Below are 15,619 nucleotides of genomic sequence, written 5' to 3'. Positions count from 1 at the left end.
CCTTGATAAAGGCACTTTCACCATCAAATGGCTCCACTGAATCGACCCCACATTTCCCCTCCCCCTGCTCCCTCCCTGCTAACTACATTTTGGCGCTTCTTCAAGGGGCTTTCTGTAATGAGCAGGTTCCCAGAGAAAGCTGTTTCCTGAAAGGCTTATAGCATTTAAAAGAAAACAAGTTTAGGGTCTCAGAATTCTTGCTTTTGAAGACAGAAAGAAAGCAGCTTAATCTGCAGGCCTGGCAGCTATAGCAGGAGCCTTAGGCTTTCCTGATCACAGCCCTAAAGAACCAGCAACTCATCATGCATGCTATTTCCCAGCTCCTTTTGCAACTTCATCCTGGCTTGCCTGTTTGCCTGGGGAGGGTTTGGTGGGAAACCCAGCCTCTCCCCTAATTCTTTGTTCCTCAAATTAAGGCTGAGTACTGTTGCTATCCCTATCAGATAAGCATAAATAAGCCCTTTCCTTATAGCAGCATGAAATACAGCTGTGTGGGTGTGCACACTGCTTCTCAGACAGGCTTAGAAACGTTTCCTGCGATGTCGTGGCAGAAAGTACATGAGTAAGAGCCAGACCAATGTGATATTGTCTATCGGCCACCAGCTGTGGCACCTTGAACAAATCACTGATTCTCTCTGAACCTCCATTGTCTTTCTTAGTTAAACTGGCATCACTGTGTCTACTTTGCTTGTGTTGTGAAGACTGTGTAGACAATGCACATTTAGGTCTGGAATATTCTATGTGCTTAACAAATGTCGATTCATTTACAAAGTATGCATTCATTCATTCGACGGAATATTTTCTGAGCTCTTTCTGTGTCTCATACAGTACTAGGCATTGTAAATAAAGAAGTCTGACACAGTATCCCTGTTTTCATGGTGCTTACAGACTGGGGAACCGTGCTTTGTACCATGGGTAAGGAGAGGTGGGGATAAATGACCAGTATGATATAGTTCATCATAAAACCATTGAGTCTGTCATACAGAGTGAAGTAAGTCAGAAAGAGAAAAACAAATACCATATGCTAACACATATATATGGAATCTAAGGAAAAAAAAATGTCATGAAGAACCTAGGGGTAAGACGGGAATAAAGACACAGACCTACTAGAGCATGGACCTGAGGATATGGGGAGGGGGAAGGGTAAGCTGGGACGAAGTGAGAGAGTGGCATGGACATATATACACTACCAAACGTAAAACAGATAGCTAGTGGGAAGCAGCCGCATAGCACAGGGAGATCAGCTAGGTGGTTTGTGACCACCTAGAGGGGTGGGATAGGGAGGGTGGGAGAGAGGGAGATGCAAGAGGGAAGAGATATGGGAACATATGTATATGTATAACTGATTCACTTTGTTATAAAGCAGAAACCAACACACCATTGTAAAGCAATTATACTCCAATAAAGATGTTTTTAAAAATTCCAAAAAAACCCCCAAAAAACAGAAGAACCATTGAATATTAAAGTAGTATGAGGACTTAGAAACCAAATAATCATTTTATAAATGAGAGCAAATGGCATAGCCGAGAAGAAAAGTGATCTATTTAAAATCACATGCAAGGCCACTGAGAAAGCTGGAACTTCATGCTTAGTTAGGTACTTTTCCTTTTCTCTACTCTCAAGAAGGCTATAGTTTCACTGTCGTGTAAAATGATTTGCAAAGAGAACGTGTGAGTATGTATTATTTTGTTAAAAAAAATACTTGGAAGGAGCTCTGCAGTTGGGGGGGGTATTTAGGGAAGACTATACGAGAGGAGGTCGCATCTAGATCTTGGGTGAGAAGAGATCATGAGATCTTGAGTTGAGAGAGAACATTCTGGACACAAAGAAATGCATGAGAAACACTGCCATTTTGGGACTTTCTTTAAGAACCTAAAATCAGTTCTTTTGTTTTGTTTTTCTTTGCTTTGGGTTTTACAAACTCTTAATCTAAAGAGTCTTTTCTCTTGGAAGCAGCTCTGTTCAATGCAGATATTAGGCTTAGCGGGTGATAAATTACAAATAAACAGGCATTATTCACATAGATTTATGTTTCCATGACTCCGGATTATAAAAACACTACCCCACAGGAAGATTATACTACGTGTCTGATCTTTTTTTGAGGGGCATTGGAGACGAAGTTTACTCCAGCCTCACCATGAATATCTCATTAAAGAGTCATTAACAAAATAGCTTTTCTATCTCTAAAATCTATGAATTGGAAAGTAGTTATACCTTTTTTCTTTTTCTTTTTCCAGTGGGACCTCACACAGACTTTTCCATAGAAAACTTTTTGTGCTTCCAGAAAGCATCACTTGCCAAAAAGAATATTATTTACTCAGTCTAAACTATTGGAAGGAGGTTGAAGTCAACAATCAATATGACACATAGGTATTTGGACTATAAGGAAAAACCATAAACATTAGGAGAATTAACTTAGATAGAAGAATATGTACCTAGTTTCATTCTAACCCCGGGACTTAGGGCAGGGGATTCCATCAAATGTAATTATATCCTGCGGGATTTGTATAATGCTCATTTTCTTGGAAACTGGAGTCCAAATTATTTTTGATATGGTAAGAGCTCTTGGAAGCTTATCCCTGTTTGTGAAATGGGCAAATTGGCTCTCTTTTGGAAAGCTCCATGTCCAGGTGGACTGGGCCAAGATATCTTGGGCATCTGAAATGCCTTATGGAGTTGGTTTGTTAAGGGCAGCTCTCCAGCTTCAGCTGATTCTAGCAGGTGCTTTCCACTGCATGGTGAAAATGGTGTATTGGAACTGTCCTAGGTTGGAGCTCTCCCAGCTTTCCCCTCAAATGCTGAAACAGCTTTTGACAGGTTGCTGAGCTGGGTGGGGGCCACTCCTTAGGACTAGGTGAGTGTAGGCTTTTTTACAGCCTAGAGATTATCTCTAGCATTATCCTCTAGGCAAGAGGATTTTCATAGTTCAGAACCTTTTCTCCCCCTTCTTGCCAAAGACAATCCAGGGGGAACAGGCAACAGGGTGTGGTGGACTTGGGGTTGACTGTGGGCTCTATCCTTTATTCACTGAACTCTTGGAGAAGTTACTTGATCCTTTTCAGCTTTGGTCTCATCTGTAAAATAGAGACACTGACATCTAATTTATAGGGTTGTTATAATGCTCGAATGAAAGATGACAAGCAAAGCACCTGACAAAGAACACAACACTTAACACAACATTTTAAATAAACTATACTCCAATAAAATTTTTTTAAATAAATATCAGATAAAAATGGCAGTGATTTTTTAAAAAAGCATCAGGTTGTAAAAGAATTTGGGGGGATTTTAAAGGATGAGTGAGCTAAGAAGTGGACACACTGAGACTCAGAAAGGTTCCCATTGGAATGAAACAATAGAGTTTTGAATTTGAGTCCAGGTTTTCCACGCCTGTTCCCTTTCATCAGGGTACCCTCATTTCATCATTGTACCCAGCAGCGATCGACTGAGTGAACTAACACCAAACACGTCTGCAGGTGACTAAAGTCTAAAGCCAAACAGCAACTTACTCATTTATACACAGAAGGAACTATGATTACGAATGGGCTTGAGTGCTTGCTAGCCCTGGACAGCTGATTCTTTCCCCTGTGCATAGACATGTTTACAAGGGGAGCCAACCTCTACTAGGTAGAGGGTGATTAGAAGAGACAGAGTGAAAATGGGTCAACTCAAGGCTCTTATTGGCTAATGGGAAAGAGATATGACTTTTGGTTGACCTTATCCAAGGTAGGGGTAAAACTACCAAGCACCTAGTATGTTTATATTAACGGGACAATGTCTATCTTGAAACGCTTTTTCGCCCTCCCTCCCTCCTTTTTTTTTTTTTTTTTTTTTGGTACGCGGGCCTCTTACTGCTGTGGCCTCTCCCGTTGTGGAGCACAGGCTCCGGACGTGCAGGCTCAGCGGCCATGGCTCACGGGCCCAGCCGCTCTGCGGCATGTGGTATCTTCCCGGACCGGGGCACGAACCCGTGTCCCCTGCATCGGCAGGCGGACTCTCAACCACTGCGCCACCAGGGAAACCCGTCCCTCCCTTCTTTTCTTCTGCTCCTAGCATGTTTCATGAGCAGAATAGGTGGGGTACAACCAGAAAATGACTGTCTTTTTCTCATAGCTACACCTGTGGACGCCACCTGGCCTCTTCTATCCCTGACTCTTTGGATAAAAATCTCTGACAGACCAACAGCTGATCTGCTCACTCTTAAAGAAAAAGTGCCTTCTATCCATTCCAAATCACAATATAATTTCGTTTCAGTCATCAAAATATCCAGTTTCCTTCATCAGTCAAAATGCTGAACTTCATTAAAATCTAAGTTTCCCCCCACTTCTTAGCTCAGAAAGCCCACAACAGGTAAGGGGTGTAAGTGTGGATGTTTTGTTTTAACTTTTTATTTTATATTGGAGTATAGCCGATTAACAATGTTTTGATAGTTTCAGGTGCACAGCAAAGCGACTCGGCCATACATATACATGTATCCATTCTCCCCCAGACTTCCCTCCCATCTAGGCCACCACGTAACATTGAGCAGAGTTCCCTGTGCTATAACAGTAGATCCTTGTTGGTTATCAGTTTTAAATATATCAGTGTGTACGTGTCAGTCTCAAACTCCCTAACTATCCCTTCCCTTCACCCTTCCCCCCCCCCAGGAACCATAAGTTCGTTCTCTAAGTCTGTGAGTCTGTTTCTGTTTTGTAAATATGTTCATTTGTACCATTTCTTTTTAGATTCTGCGTATAAGTCATGTCATAGATATTTCTCTTTCTCTGACTTACTTCACTCAGTATGAGAATCTCTAGGTCCATCCATGTTGCTGCAAATGGCATTATTTCATTCTTTTTTATGGCTGAGTACTATCCCATTGTATATATGTACCACATCTTCTTTATCCATTCATCTGTTGATGGACATTTAGGTTGCTTCCATGTCTTGGCTATTGTAATGTTCATTGTAGTGCTGCAATGAACATTGGGGTGCATGTATCCTTTTGGACCATGTTTTTCTCTGGATATATGCCCAGGTGTGGAATTGCAGGGTCATATGGTAGCTCTATTTTTAGTTTTTTAAGGAACCTCCATACTGTTCTCCATAGTGGCTGTACTAATTTACATTCTCACCAACAGTGTAGGAGGGTTCCCTTCTCTACACACAGTCTCCAGCATTTATTGCTTGTGGATTTTTTGATGCTAGCCATTCTGACTCGTGTGAGGTGAAACCATACACTATAAAACTCCTAGAGGAAAACATAGGCAGAATACTCTCTGACATATATCGCAGCAGTATCTTTTTTGATCCGTCTCCCAGAGTAATGGAAGTGTGGGTATTCTTTGATCAGTTGTTTTTAATCTTTTTCTCCACCTTATGCTTTTTTTTTTTTCACCTTTTGCTTTTAATTCTCCTTCTCATTTGTAGAAAATTCTGTTTCTGATTCCTTCAGGAGCTAAACTGAGTCAAGGATGGAGAGGTGAACTGGGCAGGAAAAGGTTTTGAGACTAGCATTGCTGTGAGCTGGCATCAGTGTTTTATGGCCTTGGAAATTGTTTAAAAGTGACTCTGTTATGGAGCATTCTGTGCGTAGCTGGAGACCTTTTTGCCTCCGTCTCTTTTCTGGGGATTTCTCTCTTCCATGAATGACATGGATGAATGCATCTCCTCTAGCTGGTTACTTAGGAGGCCACCACCCTCTACACAATCTTTGCTGAATTCGCATCATCCCTCCTGGCATCTCTTTCAAACAAAGCCTGTTCAAATGCCCCCTGACTGGCTCATTTTCCCCCTTTCTTGGACCGATGATGAGTCAGTGTGCAGTGACTCCCCAACCTGCTCTATATGGCTCTACAGGCTGCTTCAGCCAACCTCCTCCTCTTTCAAATTCTCAGGCATGTCAAACTGATCAGTCACCAGCCCTGTGACTGTTCCCAAACTCCAGGGAAAATGTGTAGGCTCTGTGGTCTTAAAATTCAGTTAGCTTGAGGTGAAGGGATAATCATCCCTGTCTTGGGATGGGCTTGAAAGTAGGGTTAAGCCCAACTTAAATCATTTATTCCTTTAGGATAGATTGTAAGCCACCTCCTTTCCCAGTCCTGCATAGATGGGCAAGCATCTTATGTTGAAATCGCCGAGTCTTTGACACTCATTATTTTGGGGACCTAGATGAAAATGAGGCAGAATCCTATTAAAACATCCTGTTACCTTTCCTTCCTTTTCTCCTTCCAATTTTTATCATTTAATCTTCTGAAAATATTCCATACACTTAAGTTATATGATATGTACTCTGTTAGATGTTGGGGAAATAAAAAGTAAACACAACAAACAAATAAATATAGTATTATAATCAGTGTGATAAGTAACATTATGAAAGAAAATGTGGGGTTCTGTGGGAAGACAAAGAAGGTACATCTAACTCTGGTCTGTAGTTCTAGATAAGGCCTTAACTACATTCCAGTAGGAGGCCTTGTCTGAGCTGAGACCTGAAAAACTAATAGAAGTTGTTAAGGCCAAAGACTTGGGATGGGGGAAGCATTGGGAGACATGGAAGAATGGAGAACAGGTGCACAGGCTGGAAGGAAGGCAGAAGATGGTGCCTTCAAGACACTAAAAGAAATCCAGTTTGGCTGAAACATTTTCTGAGAGAGAAGAGGTGGAATGCAAGATGAGATCAGAAGGGAAATTGCAGCCAGATCATAAAACCATTAGAGGGGTACAAATGGAAACATCTGTGCTTTTGAGGAAGTGAACCTGTTTACACAGTGTGTACTGTGTGAGCTGGGTTTGGTTATATTCCATTGCAGAGGATCTAGCACATTTCTCTGGATTTTACTTGGAGCTTCTGGACCTTTCTCAGTCATATTTCTCACATACCGTCTCGTTCTTTCATCATTTCGGCAAGCATACATTGAGTCTCAACTCTGAGCCAAGTCCTAGGCAGGACCCTAGGAATTCATATATGAATGAGATGTATTCTGTCCGTCAAGTCTTGTGAGAGACAGAGAAGGAAATGAATGGTGATGACTTTGAGTTCTATAATAGGGGATCTACTGTGTATTCTAAATTCTACAGTAGATGTTTTCCGTTGGGGAATAGAGGAGGCGAGTGGGAGAACACGGAAGAAGAAAAATGAAGGCAACTTGGAGGCAGGTGAGAGTGGTAAACAGATACTTCTAAGAGTAAGTGATCTGCCTGAGCCAGGGACTGAGAGGTGTGGTGTTAACCAGGTGACTGATGGGCTCAGAGGAGCCCTAGAGGCAGAGGGAACATCTGTGAAGAGTCAGGAAGCACACGAAGGTGTGATGGATGCAGGAAAGTATAAGTTTCCCAGATTGGCTGGAAGACGGCGTGTGTGTACATGGGAGTTGCAAGAGATGTGGCTGGAAAGATAAATATGGGCCGGATCAGGAAATCCTTGTGTGCCTTATTAAATGTGTCAGTTGCCTTAGTTTAATTCTGAAAAAGTGATGTCATCTCTGAGTCTTGGGAGCATCTTTCTATGTCTGTTCTGAAATAGCAACCCTTAGTTGTTGCTACACGAATGAGGAGTCTGGCTCTAGGATTCACAGGAGAATACCAAATTTAAAACTGCTTGGCAATCATTTTCTGAGGTTGTCTTTTAGAGGAAATCAGTAGTAAAATGAATAGTTGGTAACATAACTCTTCACCAACTCAAGAGGCAGTTCATAGAACTTGGAGTTAAGTGTCCTGGAAAAGTGTGAGGCTCATGAAGACAGGCTGAAACCAGTCTGTCTGAAACGATGCCGAGTCGCTCATGTTCTACACCAGGAGAATCCAGGAGCCCAAGTCATCCTGCAAGAGGCTAGAGTTCTGAGATGCAAATACAGTGGGTTAATTATTGTCTAAAGCTCAGTGTTCTCCAAACATTCTAACTTGCCTCCTTGTTGCTACAGTGGAAGCTTTGCCGTTGGAAGATTTTTGGTTTTTGTTGTTGATACCCACTCTGCCTTCTTCCCCTGCTTAGCAACTCCTTGGATACCAGAGCATTACCTGCTGCCCTGAAGGGCAGGGACCCAGTTGATCTGATTCTGATTTTTTTAATGGTTAAAAGTTGTTTTAGGGCTTCCCTGGTGGTGCAGTGGTTGAGAGTCTGCCTGCCGGTGCAGGGGACACGGGTTTGTGCCCCGGTCCGGGAAGATCCCACATGCCGTGGAGTGGCTGGGCCCGTGAGCCATGGCCGCTGAGCCTGTGCGTCCGGAGCCTGTGCTCCGCGACAGGAGAGGCCACAACAGTGAGAGGCCCGCGTACCGAAAAAAAAAAAAAAAGTTGTTTTATTTTGCCAGCAGTCAACCAGTACTGATTCAGGTCTGGGGTGTGTGTGTGTGTGTGTGTGTGTGTGTGTGTGTTTGAAAAATGTGGTCTGTGAGTCTGGAGCACACCAGGATGTGGGAGACTCAAAGGTTACTATTTAATTATTTTCAATTTTTAAAATTTATTTATTTATTTTCTAATTTTTATTGGCGTATAGTTGATTTACAATGTTGTGTTAGTTTCAGGTGTACAGCAAAGTAAATCAGTTATACATATACATGTATCCACTCTTTTTTAGATTCTTTTCCCATATAGGCCATTACAGTGTACTGAGTAGAGTTCCCTGTGCTATACAGTAGGGCCTTATTAATTATCTATTTTATATATATATATATATATTTATATATATATATATTTATATATATATATATATATATATATATATAAATAGTGTGTATATGTCAATCCCAATCTCCAAGTTTCTACCTTCTCCCCCCGCCCCCGTTTTCCCTCCTGGTAACCATAAGTTTGTTCTATATCTGTGACTCTATTTCTGTTTTGTAAGTAAGTTCATTTGTACCATTTTTCAGAAGTTATTGTTTAATATTATGTAGAAAACATTTGTGCAGAGCCAAGGAGGCAAAACAGTTCTCTAATAAAAAGACCGTGAGACTGAAGAGGGGCTCCTGAGAAGTAAAAGTTGATCGAAAGATGAGCCTCTTGTTCTGGAGGTGTCACCACGTCTTCCTGCGGGGGGAAACCACAGTGCATGAAGCTCGCCTCCCACTTGCCGTTTGTTGATTCCCTCGTCACAGCAGCCTTGTTCCATCTGTGAAAGGGGTCGGGCTTCGCAGTTAAACCTCATGTTGTGGTTTGATGCCCCTCTGACTCATGGGGGCAAGAGAGAGGCAACCCTTCAGCCTGGGATCAGGTGAGCCCTCACTCACACCCCACATTAGCGCCTCAGTTCTGGAGGTCAGACGTCCAATGCAGGCCTCCCTGGGTGAAAATCAAGGTGTTGGCAGGGCTGCGTTCCTTCTGGATGTTCTAGGGGGGAATATGATTCTTGCCTTTTCCAGCTTAGAGGCGTCCTGCTCCTTGTCTCATGGTGCCTTCCTGCATCTTCAAAACCAGCAACATCTGATCCCTCCAGGACTTGCTTTTATAGTCACTGATTCTGATTTTTAATAGCATATACTTTAGTGTACATATGTGTGTGTGGATAGATATGGATAGCTAGCTAACTAGCTAGAGATGTTTGCATGGTACCCATGGGGGGTGGGGCGGGACAATTGTATCTGTCTCCTTTCAACTATGTATAAGAAATGTAGAGCAGGAATAGAGGAGCGGACATAGAGAACGGACGGTGTACACTGGGTGGGGGAGGGGGGATTAATTAGGAGATTAGGATTGACGTATATACACTACCATGTGTAAAGTGGATAGCTAGTTGGAACCTGCTGTATAGCGCAGGGAGCTCAGCTCGGTGCTCTGGGGTGAACTAGAGGGGTGGGATGGGCGGTGGGAGGGAGGTCCAAGAGGGAGGGGGTACATGTATACATATAGCTGATTCACTTCACTGTACGGCAGAAACTAACACAACATTGTAGAGCAACTATACCCCAATAAGAAAAAAGAACAAAAAGGAATGTAGTCCAGTAAAGAAATCACTTGACTGTCATTGATGTTTGTTTATTTTGTTAAATTCCTATTTCATCTTTTCATTTTTCTAAACTACAATTTATAGCTTACTGTGACTACCTAGAGTAGATTATATTCTGGACATCAGGATCTAAACTTTCCACAAAGTCAGCTTTCTCCTGGCATGGAACAAAGTTGAGCTCTTATTTTCATGACTCAACCACGACATGAAGCATTGGTCCTGTCATCTGATCAGTTTTGGAGGCTCAGTCTTGTCCTTAAAGTGTATCAAGACAACCATGATCCATGTTGCCCACATCTGACGAGAACCCACTCACCTTTTCCCCACCCTGAGTCGTGAACCTTTCACCTCTATTCACCTTGCAGCTTTCCAACCTGTATCTGGATTCACTGGATTCTTTTCTCTTGCACAATCCCTGAAGCCTAAATCGACAAAGCCACCATGTATTGGTTTCTAATTGCCTTTTTCGATGACACTCCACACTGTTCTAAGGAATAAATGAGATAATGCATGTAAAGGACTTAGCACATGCTAAGCACTCAATACATAGAAGAAGAAAACTTGCTATTTTATTAAGTGTCACTAGCCTTAGAATGGATTTTAGTAATGTATGGGTCTCGCTTAAACCCTATCCATGACTATTTATGACTGGAAATCCCGTCAATGGAGTTCTAAATTAGATGTCTATTTCCTTACCCCCACCCTCCTCCTTACCCCACCCACCCATCTCAGTGGGTCACTGGGATGGAAAGGCCAGCTAACCTCTTCCCAGTTAGAGTGTCCATCAAGATGCCTGAGTTTGAATCCAGTTTCTGCTGCTTACTAGCTGTGTGAACCCAGGTAAATGACTTCTCTGTGTCTTAGTTTACTCCTCTGTAGAGAGAGGATCCTATAGTGCTTGTCTCTTAAGGTTCCTACAAGGGTTAATTGGGTGAAAATGTCCAAAGCAATTTGCAAACTGTCTGGCCCAAGCAATTACCATATGAGGGAATATTACTACTACAGTGAATCTCCCTGAATTTAGTCCAGAGCTCATCTGAAATTCCCAAGAAAGGAAAAAAATCACACAATGACTTCATGAAAGGAAAATATAATCTGCAGAGCTGCACATCTACCCACAGCGCTGACCAACTCTACGCCATTATGCAAAGAACACTTTATTTTCTCATTGTCTTGAAATAAAATGGGATTTTGACCTTATCTTTGGGAAATAAAAGGTTCATTAAAAGGCTGAATTCCCCTCTCCCCCAGACAAAGGCACCATCAGCCCTCAAAGGTGAATTCGAACATCTGCTTTTAGATAAACTTGGAAAGTAACTAATTACTCATTAAAATAAAATATATCCTGGGCTTCCCTGGTGGCGCAGTGGTTGAGAGTCCACCTGCCGATGCAGGGGACGTGGGTTCGTGCCCCGGTCCGGGAAGATCCCACATGCCGCGGAGCGGCTGGGCCCGTGAGCCATGGCCACTGAGCCTGCGCGTCCGGAGCCTGTGCTCCGCAACGGGAGAGGCCACGGCAGTGAGAGGCCCGCGTACCGCAAAAAAAAATATATATATATATATATCCTGCCAAAAATATTGCAGGACTGTTTTACCTGGGGTCCCTGATGACATACAAAATGTATGTGAGATGTGGTGGATTTTCTGTAAATGCAGCAGACTCTCAAATAGGATTTTAATGGTAGTACTGAATTGCCATACAAAGGTAAAGGTTAGAATATATTACATTAATCCAAACACACGAATATTAATATGATTACCTTCATCACCTTCATTTGATACTGAAGGAAGGTCTATCATATTTTGCACCTAGAGATCTCACTTGCACTTAAATGATCCCACAATACAAGTAATATAAGCAACCTTGATCAATATCAGAGCACTTTGCCGAGGACTTGGGACCTGCATTTACATTTTACAGACAGTTTTCACATTAGGATGGATAATGTAATTTGCTCCTCCCTCCCTCCCTCTCTCCCTCCCTCCCTCCCTCCCTCCCTCCCTCTCTCTCTCTCTCTCTCTCTCTCTCTCTCTCTCTTTCTCTCTCTCTCTCTCTGATTTGAACCTATACCTGAATAAGATGTGAAAGGATTTGAAACAGTAAAAGCTTCTCCTCAATCAAACTGTTGGCTATTCTCTTTTAGCAAAGTAATAAGGTCCTTATACACTTTCAAAATTAAATCACAAATATCAAAAAACAATCTATGTATTTTAAGACACATTATTTCAAGGATAGAAAACTTTTGTCAGTATGTACACAAAAGGATCCAATTTTAACTTCTGTGACAAAATAAGTGTGAGATTGTTATCATACCCCAAGGCTAGCAGAACTGGAAATCTTCTCTACAGTGGAAATCTCATTAAAATTGTCTTTAAAGCTCAACTACCTAAATATTTCTGAATTACCTGCAGCGACAGTTGTTTACATTTGACAATGTTGATAATAATAATTCATATGAGAACAGCATGTAGAGCCTGCATGAATTTCTACAAAAGAAATGTAGTGAATTAAGGTCGTATTGCTGCATTACAAGGTTTAAAGAAAGAAATCCATAGATCTCTGTTATGGACTCAAATGTGTCCTCCTCCCCCCAACTCCCAAATTCCTATGTTGAAGACCTAACCCTCAAAACGACTGTATTTGTAGGGAGACAGTTAAGGTTAAACAAGGTCATAAGGGTGGGGCCCTAATCCAATAGATCGGATGTCCTTCTGAGAAGAGGAAGAGACACCAGAGATTTCCCTCTTTCTCTCTGAAAAGAGAAGAGGCCATGTGAAGACACAGTGACAAGGCAGTCATCCACAAGCCAAGAAGAGAAACCTCACTAGAAACCAATTCTAAAAACACCTTGATCTTGGACTTCTCACTTCCAGAATTGTGAGAAGATAAATTTCTGTTAAGTCACTCAGTCTGTGGTGTTTTGTTATGGCAGCCCAAGCAGACAAATGCAATGTTATTCATTAATCATTCCATGATCATTAATTATGCTGTCAAGAATCAGACCATGTGCTAAGGGCTTGGACAGAGGTAAACTAGATATGCTCCCTCACATTGGACACATCCCTAAAGTTTCTCTAATGCTCAGTGAGAAGACAGACTCACAGAGGGGACAGTTTTGCTCAAGGTCCCAGAGCTAGTTCATAGCAAAGCTGGGTACAAATTGCATCTCTCTTGATTAACTTTAGCCTGATGTTGGGACCCATGCTCTTTTCAGGGAGATGTATGGTAATTTCAGTTAAGACAGGGAGTATTAGGAATGCCATTTTGGAAGATTCAGAGTCCACTAGAGAAAAACTCATTTGAATTAGAGACTGTTTCTTACAATTTCCTATTTCTGCTTCTTGACCTTGAGCCTCCCATGTGCACTCAGACTTGATCATGTCTTTGTGACTTTGAGCCAAGCAAAGGTTGGTTCCTCTCCATTAACTAACTGTGGTTTAGCAACAAGGCCTGCTCTCTACTGGGAATAGAATTGGAACCTTTAATTTCCTGTCAGCCGTGGCCCACACTGGATTTCCCTAGAATTTTCTGGAGGCAAGAGGCTACCACAGGAAGAAAACCATAGAATTCAACTGGAAGCCATCCACATTCCCTCACTCTTAGCTCCATCTCTGACAAGCCTTGGTCAAAGAGACTCAGACCACAAGGCTATGACATAATGCTTGCTTGTCTGCCAAATCAGAAAATGATGAGGAAGAAGAGTTTTATTTGAAAAAAAAATAAAGCTTGGAGAATTGTGTTTTTTAAACTTAGGGAAACAAAATTTTGAGACTAAGATCTGTCAAAGTATAACATATATAGGGATGTTAAATCAAAGCAGATAAAGGGAGATGGGTAAGTTACAAGGGTAAAAAAGCTTTAATCCTTGGTGTTTTCTTTTGGCAATGGAAAAAAAATTATCTGCATATTACATTATCATTTGTGTTTTAAGTAAATGCCAGAGGAAAGGAATTGGGTCAAGAGGGAGGCACAGGTATTATATACTGAACCTGACGTAAAGAGTTGGAATGGAACGGTTGCAGATTTAAGAAGAGATGATAAAGTCAGAATGTCTGATCAATTTTGTTTTCTTAAGAGTGGAGACTTGCATGAGACAACGCTGTTGAAGGAAACACACTCCTGGCGCTGTTGAAGGAAACACACTCCTGGCGCTGTGAATTGCCCATAACCTGCTAATATTACTGATACTCTCGCTCTCCTAGACATTTCCCAGCCTCCCCTGTGTGGGGGTTTGTCATGTGACTATTTCCAACCAATGGAATGTGAGTGGAAGTAACATAGTCACTTCCAGGGGAGGTGGTTAAGTCTCAAGTGTGCCTCCCCTTGACCCTTCACCCCTGCAGCTGGAAGGGGAGGCTTTGAGTTGGCAGGAACATAGGCTGGAAGGGTTCTGGATACCTAAATCACTGGGGGAGAGCCATAAAAGTGAGCTGCCAGGCCTACATCAAACTCAGAGTAAATAAGAAATAAATTTTCGTAAAAGGAAGCCACAAAGATTTGTAGATTGTTAGTGCAGCTGAGGATGAATACAGGTGTTCTAAATGCCTTCTCCTCATTTTCTTGCGTCTACAGCTCTGATCTTGTTCAGATGTCAGCCCTACCCCATAAGGCTCAGGGAGGGTGATCCTATCCCTTGCTCTAGAAGAAAATTCTTATTAGTTTCTTTTTGTCCATTCCCTTTGCCAGTGATTGGTTTGGAAGTGGACACGGGACCAGATTGTGAAGCTTTCTGGGGAACTCTTTTCTTGTTTTTAAGAAAAAGCCACTGACTGTGACTTTTTCCTTACTGATTAGAGATGGAGAGTTGGTGGGAGGGGTAAGCAACAAAGCCAGCTAAGGGGCTTTGCTTAATAAAGTCGTTTAATTGCTTAGATGAAATGACTAAATACCATTCTTTGGGGCCCTGGAACTGAGGACAAGAGTAGAGGGACAAGATGAGGTCCCAGGAGCACTGTGGTGGGCAGGGGCAGGGACACGCAGAGAAATAGCCTCTCAGGAGGGCAATGGCCTGTGACCTCTTAGAATAGTAATGTCTGACCCCGATTTAGCTGAAAAGAAATATACTCAGAGCAGATAAGCACCCTCCATCCCTGCAAACCTCAAAAGTATGCCAGATGGGGAACACGGTATAAAATTTGAATGCTAACAAAAATAAAGGAGTAGAGAAAGCACTATAGAAAGGGGGAAGAAACTACACGTGTTGCACCAGACAGACTTAGTTTGAAGTCGTGGCTTTGCCATTTACAGGTTTTGTTTCATTCAGCAGTTTACATCACCTCTCTGAGCTTCAGAGAAATGGTAGTCTTTGTGCTTCTATTACTAAACATACTCTTCAATTTTTTTCTGCATGCTCTGTACCATGTATACTTATACAATCTTAACTAGGATTCGGGAGCTCTGCATCCTGGTATTTACTCTGCAGCATTTAGGTGTTTGCATAAACTGTTTCAGTTGTAAAATGAGGAAGATGCCACGGTCATACCCGTCAGCTTCTCTGGAGGAACACACGTGACGCACATCTTGTAAACCCTGTTAAAACAGGCCAAGAGACCATTATTAATATTATTGCACCCATTCGATCTGAGGACCCCTGCTTTGCCTGATGAATGTGCTCTGACTTATAAACAGCCACTCGTCCCCATTATTTAGACGAAAGGTGACAAAGTCAACCTTAGTTACCAGAAAAATCTGGATCGTTTTCA

Source organism: Grampus griseus, assembly GCF_964374135.1.
Source record: "Grampus griseus genome assembly, chromosome: 6".
Lineage (NCBI taxonomy): Eukaryota > Metazoa > Chordata > Mammalia > Artiodactyla > Delphinidae > Grampus > Grampus griseus.
Note: the sequence above shows the minus strand (reverse complement) of the source record.